Raw genomic sequence first — 7,353 nt, 5'->3', positions numbered from 1 at the left:
GGTTCCGGACTGCAGACGGGTTCTAGGCCGGGAGGCTCTCAGAATCGACTCGAAATCATCCTGTGCCGACGTCCCCTTGCTAGTCATGTCGGTGGTGACCCTCGGAAATTCTCCGTCTTCAATCATTCTTCTTCTTTGTTGAAAACGCCTAGGCCTGGGTTTTGGTGTCTCCGCACTGAGTCTTTCGAAAACTGAAACTCTTTCGGGGACCGCCTTGATGCAGTTGCATTCAGACAATACCGCCCGAATGAGTTTGGAACAGGGGCGTTGAGTTTCCTGTTCTCGTGGACTCCTCTTCCTGGTTCTATTCGTACCCCCAGCACGATAGTACAACTCGTCATTTTGACAGTCGGAGTAACCTATCGTGTGCGGGCACGACTTCTCAGGTATAACACTATCACTATCAGATGATAATGTTTCCATCTGAGGTTGGATCGCCTTCTTTGGGCTTTCAAAAGTTACACGCCTCGAAACGTGCCTTTGTGGGCGCGAGTCTTCAGTGTGCTCTTGGACTTCGATGCGCAAATTGGTGCACGCAGTTGCCTTGAGCTCTTTGTCATCGTTCTGGGCTTCTTCATCGGGCCCAAACGCTCATGAATTGGAGCTTTGCCTCTCACGTCAGGAACTGGACCGAGGCGCTCCAAAATTGATTTCTTCTTGCAAGATGACTCTGCATGATCTCCCGGAGAAGTTATTGGGATTAACGGCGACTTTGGTTGACTCGCCGGAGTTTGACCTTCCTTAGAAGGCTGCACTGGTTGCTTTTTGGCCTGAGTCGCCACTTCAGACTTAGGCTTCCAGACTTGGCGAGTTGGTGGTGGCTTCTTCGCCTCCTCCTTTTGCAGTCTTCTACGGGCTTCCTGGACTTGTGCCCGCGGACTTCTTGAGCTTGAGCCCGTACCTGCGCTGACATCGCGCGGTGCTTGCGAATACGCTCTTCAAGTGTCGAACGGTTCCGTTTGACGCGGACCCATTCGTTCTTTGGCGGCTTGTAAGAGTCGCCGTTCATTGGCGGTTGAGGCTGTTTGCCTCTTCCATTCTTCAGATCCGCGTTGTAGCAGAATCCGTCCGTAGACTCCATCGCCTTAGCGAGTTGCCGCGCAAGGCATTGACGACGCCTCTGGCGGGCTCTCTTTGAGAGAGTCACAACGCCCTGAATAGTGGAGGCGTTGGCGGGAGTAGAGTTGACCTGGTTGGAGGTCGGTGGAATTTCATCTGACGCAACTTCGGCGTCAGTTGGGTTGAGAGCTTCGTGGGCTTCCCGAGCAGCTTCAAACCAACGAGCTTTTCTCCCGGAGGAGAACTTCTTGGACTTGCGGGGGGAGGTAGATCCGGACGAGGACACGTACTCCTCGAACTTGGCTTGGTCGAACTCGTACTCGACCTCCTCCACGACCGGGATTGCAATCCGCGGCTGCGACGCATCGATCTCGTTGGCGAGATCGTCGGCTCCCACTGTGGTCGCCAGATTGTTCGCGTGGAAAACTGTTTTCTTTTTCATTGAGATAATTGTCATCTTGGATTACAAAGATCCGGTCTTTTATAGATCCGGTTACAACTAAATCAAAGAAAATAAAGAAAAATTACAACTCTCCTCTGTGAACAAATCACGAGCTCCTGTTTTGCGGTCGCTCGCTTTGGTGGGTTCTTTGCCTGCGCCGGGGTTAATCCGTGGACCACCGCGCGATCTAGATCCGGTCGGATCTACACGAGTATGCGGGTATTATTCCACGAAGGGAATAATAGCCGGGAGGGATTAATCCACCAAGGGAATAATCGCTCGGATCTCGAGATCTAAGACCAAGCTTAGATCTGGAGTGTAGTCTCGTGTAGATCTCAGATCTGTTCTTTCTTCCTCTCGAGATCCTGCCTTTTCTGACGTGGATGGTCGCCGAGGATCAGATCTGAATGGTGCAAGTCTTCTGGTCTTCAAGCTCCGAGTTCACTCTTCAATCCGGCAGAGTTTCGGCTCTTGAAAGTTCGACCTCTGAAAATGAACATCTCTAGGCCTATTTATAGGCTCTCAGGACAGTGGCTGCAAAAAGGGAATTGTCGGCCACCTCTGGCCACTGTCGGCCACCTCGGGCCACTGTCGGCCACCTCGGGGTGGCCGACACTGTGCCTAGCCACCTTGGGGTGGCTCGGCTCATGGCCGAGCCACCCCAAGGTGGCTCGGCCACCGAGCCACCCTTGGCCGAGCCACCCCAGGGTGGCTCGGCCTTGGCCGAGCCACTCCGGGCTTTGCGTCCGTCGTTCGGTTGTTTTGGTCCTTGTATCCGCTTCGTCCGTGATTCGGTTATGCGGTTGATTGGTCTGAAATCGATTCGTTGACTTGATTCCTGATTTGGAAGTCTGGATCCCGATTAGGCAGTAAATCGGCTTTGGTGTCTGAGTTCGAATCCGTTATATGGTTGGATGACTCGTTGACTCTCTGGACCGTTGGTTTGATCCCGTACGCGAGTGGATTCATTCCGTCGTTCACGTGCGGTTCGTCAGCTTCGTAGCCTTGTTAATCCGCTTCGTTGCGTGTCACTTGGCTTCGGTGACGTTTGTGCTTAGATACATCGCCCGATGGTTCATTAGTTCGTCTTGAACCGTGTCAAGGGACCTATAAGCAATTTTATATGCCTACAGTTGTATAAGCAATTCTTGTTCTTAGAAATAGCTAAGGGAAAGGGAAAGAAAAAGAGATAACTCATGGAAAACATCTAAAACAGAATACTGAGGATTACAAAGTGATGTATTCGTCAACTTGACTTCCCAAATAAATAATGTACGACTCTGGTTCCTAATCAGAAACAACACTTCCCTAGAGAAAAAAAGAAATATGCATCAACTTGGTTAAACAACATATACTCCATTTTCACATTGGATAAAATACAAGCACTTTAAAGAACAAAGATCCCCTGTTCCTCTTACCTTGTCATCCTCAGAACTATCACTCTCAGACTCAGAAGACTCGTCACTAGAGTCTGACTTCTTCACTGCTGCAGCAGGTACCTTCTTGGAAACAGCTGGTTTCTGTATACCAGTAGAAACTGAAGATTAAAACCCTTTAAAGTGTATACACTTGACAGACTCTAGTAACAACATTCTAAAAGCAACAAATTTAACATCATACAAAACGAGAACTATCAGTGCCAGTAAGGACTAAAGTTTCAAAGGCCTCACAAGTCTGGAGCCATAGAGAAAAAAAATATGCAGTACATAAACCTACTACCATTGTTTTCATTGTCATTGTATCTCTTAATTCGACCTTCTTTTTAAACATTGTGCTTTCTTTTTCGAGCTGATCTTCCGCACATATAAAAGAAACCAATATATCTCTATAAATGATATTCAACAGGGACATTGTGATTCTGGGGAGTCTCAAGAGAACCAAGTCTTGCATCTTCTTCAGTATCACTCTTGAAATAGCTATCACTTGATATGGACTTCCTTAGAGAGGTTTCTTTGTAGTGACAGCATCATACAAGTACTAAATAAGGTGGCATGAAATGAAAACAAAGAATACGATAGTCGAGATCGTATGAGAGGTGGGCCTTAACTGATTATAATTAATAAAGTTGATTTATTTAGTTTAGAAAGTACTAAATTGTCAACCATAACTTAATCGACGACTGCAGCAACATCTTCTATAATCACAACCACTGAAACCTCTCATCCCACTACCTTACCCTGATCCTTTCCACTCCTATTCTATCATCCTCGAGTCCAGTGAATCCTCTCTTCTCTCTTCTCTCTCTCTCTTCCTCTCATCCAACCTTGTACGAGAGCTATGAAAAAGATGAGTCGAACGTCTACAAAATTCATCTCGATTCAAACTTTGGCTTACACTAGGATTACTTAAACTTCAACACATAAAACTTTTTGAAATAACAAATAGAAAAGTAGAGGCAATAGATTTTTCTTATGTTGCAATTTGAAATTTACCTAACCTATAAGTAAATGAACCACAAAAGACATTAGCTAGGCTAAAACTTCAACCAATTTCCAGCCTTGTATACTCAATGAAGCAACAATATGTAAACTAATGCAATTAGCTACCTCATCCTCGGACGAAGAATCTTCTTCTTCTGAAGAACTGGACTCTTCTTTCTTTGGTGGAGGGACCTTCTTCTTAACCTCTACTTCCTTCCTCTGCTTCTTGACGCTCACCAATTTCTCCAAAGCATCCCCTGCATCCCTCTTAGCCCCTGTTACAATAAAGAAATCATCTTTTTATAAGTAAAATTTTAAATAAACAGTTATCACTAATACCAACTAACCATAAGCAACTAAGGAACAAAATCATACCCTTTTTAGATGCCTTCACATCTGTGACAGGAGTAGCCACAGCAACCTACAAAATTTGCAACAAATCCAAAATCATTAACAAAATCCAAAAATATGAAGAAAAAGCCAACAAATTGAACATAAATATTAAGATATTATACATATTATCACTACCTTAGTATCAGATTTCTTGCTGGACTTGCCCATGTTCAAAAAGCTGCTGCAGTAATGAGATTTAAGTATCAAAGGACAGAAAAAAGAAAAAACCAAAACAATCTTCGCCAAAAACTAAACTGTTCACAATCCATTGACGAGCAAGTGGTTATCCTTCGATTAAATCATCACAAATACATGAAGTTGTTGGGGCCGACGCCGACGACGTTGGTTGCTAGGGCGGCGGATAGCGGCGAGGTGCTGGGGCGGCGGAGCGGTGCTGGGCCGACGCCGACGACGGGGCGACGAGGTTGGGCGGGCGACGAGGTTGCTGGGGCGGTGGAGCGGCGAGACGACGATCTCCAACGCGGGACGACGTTGATGGGACTCTCCTGAGCGGCGCGGTCGTATTAGCGGTGCTGGGCCAACGCAACGACGGGCGCAACGAGTTTGGGCGGCGACGACTTGCTTGCGGGCGCCCGAGCGGCGAGGCGACGATCTCCAACTCCGGTGACGACGTTGATGGGACTCTCCCTGAGCGGCAACGGGATGGCAGTGGCGGCGCGGGTCGGCAGTGGCGGAGAAAGGGTCAGCAGGCGGGGGCTGGGCGTGAGCTAGAGGCGGCGCTGGGGTTGGCGGCGTTGGCACAGGGCGGCGGTGAATTTTGAAGATGATGATAAGGTTTAATAAAACGTGATATAAACAGTAGTTATGAAAATTAAATTAGGGTTTAGTTAAATACATATAAATTGTTGCTGTTAGAATATGATTTGGGTTCGGTTATTTATATTAATTAATATTACTATTCCTATTATCATTAGTAACTTAAGATTAATGAAGGTAATGGACCCCTTCGTCCTTAATAAGACCCAATAACGACGGTATTAGGAACAAATTAATGAAGGGACTAGAAAACCGTTACCCATCTCACATCATTCCTATAATATTTGTAATCACTTGACGAAGGCTTTAAAAACCCGTCGTTATTATATGCACATTAACGACGGACAACTAATCCCTTTACTAATTTTGGTCGTTAAATATAGTATTTCTTGTAGTGTCTATTGCTAACAAAGGGTCACACTTAGGTCATTGGGAACACCATAACACTAACTATTGCGATTATTACGAACAAAGAGGAACTTCTAATAGGAGGTTTACGTTGGATCCGAGATGCAAGCCTAGAGGGGAATGAATAGGATTGTCTTTTGTTTTTCACCTAAACACAAAATATGTAGAGGAATAAAGCAGATAATAAACAAAACAATAAGGAATGAAAATCACAAGAATAATCACAATCAGAATACATGATATTTTATAGTGATTCGGATAAACATTCCTATATCCACTCATCCTACATCTACTCTTCTGTCTCGTGTGTTTAGCTTGTAATTATTCCTATGATTATTGCATTGCTTACTATTTTTCTTATTATTCATTTTATTCCTCTGCATACTCTATGTTTAGGCGAAAGTTAGTAAACAATCATATTCATTCCTCCTCTAGGCTTGCATCTCAAATCCAACAAGTGATATCAGACTCATTGCCCATCTTTAGGATTCAAAACCTAGGGTAGTGACGTCTAGTTTGATCGATGTATATTTCCCTAAGGGACATGCTATTGATCGATCCCCACTTTTCGATGAGTCAAACTATACATATTGAAAAGCGCACACGAAAGCCTTTTTGTTGTCCACTAAATTTGAAGTTTGAAATATTGTTGAGAACTGCTATAATGAAGCCACTACCGCTAATAGTGTGGCCACCGTGGTCACACCTAGAGATAAGTGGACCCATTGTGAAAGCTTTATTCTTTGAATGCAAAAGCAATGAATGCTCTTTATTATTTTTTTAACTGCTAAAAAAATTAACCGAGTGTCTGATTGTTTTACTGCATAGGAAATCTTGAATACTTTAGAAGTTATACATGAAGGAACTTTACAGGTAAAAGAGGTGAAACTTACAATGCTTATGAGAAAGAATAAAAAATTTAAGATGAGGGCCTCAAAGAATATTCATCACATGTTTTCCTAATTCACATACATTATGAACAAGTCAAAGGCTTTAAAAAAAGAATATGATAACAAAAAGCTTGTGAAAAAAATTATTCTCTTTTTAGGGATTGGAAACCAAAGGTAATGACTATTGAAGAATTGTAAAACCTTTCTAAACTAACTCTTGAGAATCTTGTAGGGAATCTTCTTACATATGAAGTGTGTTTGAAAGAAAGAGAAAACAATTTAGAAAATAACTACAAGAATAAGTCGCTAGCTTTGAAAGTGGAAAGAGAAAAATCAAAGGCCAAGACAAATAGGGGTGTGAGCTTGAGTTCAAAGAGTGAGAAAGATAATAATGTAGATCAAATTGTTAAAGGCTTCAAAATCTTCCTCAAATGAAAAGATGGTCAGAAATTCTTGCAAGAGAAAAGTGATTACTACACAAGTAAGGTAAATAAATATAATTCTAGTGATTCTGATACTGAACCAACTTATTTTCGATGCAGGAAACTCAGTCACTTAAGAAAGAATTCTTTGCTAAACAAAAAGAACTATAAAGAAAAAGGCAAAAGTTTCAAAGTGACTATATGGGATGAGTCAGAGAATAGCCTGAGCAATAATGACAAAATAGCACATTATTGTCTAATAGCTAAACATAGCAATTCGGATGAATACAAACACGACAACTCCAATAGTGAGATATGCCCTACATACAATGATTTATAGTCTAAATATGATAAAACTTTGGGTCAATGTTAAATACTTATTAAAAATATAAAGTTGTTAAAAAGGTTAGCTCTAGTTTAAAGAAGGATAATAAATTATCGGGTGATAAAATTAAAAAATTTCTTTAGAATTAAATACATCTAATAATACAAGTGAAAATACCTTTGTTGAATGCGTACAATATTCTATGTATAGAGACATG

The 7,353-nt window shown here is 42.7% G+C and overlaps 1 long non-coding RNA gene across 1 annotated transcript; it reads right to left on the bottom strand.

The window, feature by feature from the left end:
* Positions 4,152 to 4,507, bottom strand: LOC109835960. Its single transcript, XR_002245751.1, has 3 exons — positions 4,450 to 4,507; positions 4,297 to 4,342; positions 4,152 to 4,196 (listed from the first exon to the last, which is right to left on the bottom strand). It is a non-coding gene; the product is annotated as an uncharacterized LOC109835960 (long non-coding RNA).

This window comes from Asparagus officinalis, chromosome 4 (genome assembly GCF_001876935.1).
Source record: "Asparagus officinalis chromosome 4, Aspof.V1, whole genome shotgun sequence".
Lineage (NCBI taxonomy): Eukaryota > Viridiplantae > Streptophyta > Magnoliopsida > Asparagales > Asparagaceae > Asparagus > Asparagus officinalis.
The sequence above is the reverse complement of the archived record's forward strand: the minus strand, read 5'-3'. Positions and strand labels throughout refer to the sequence as shown.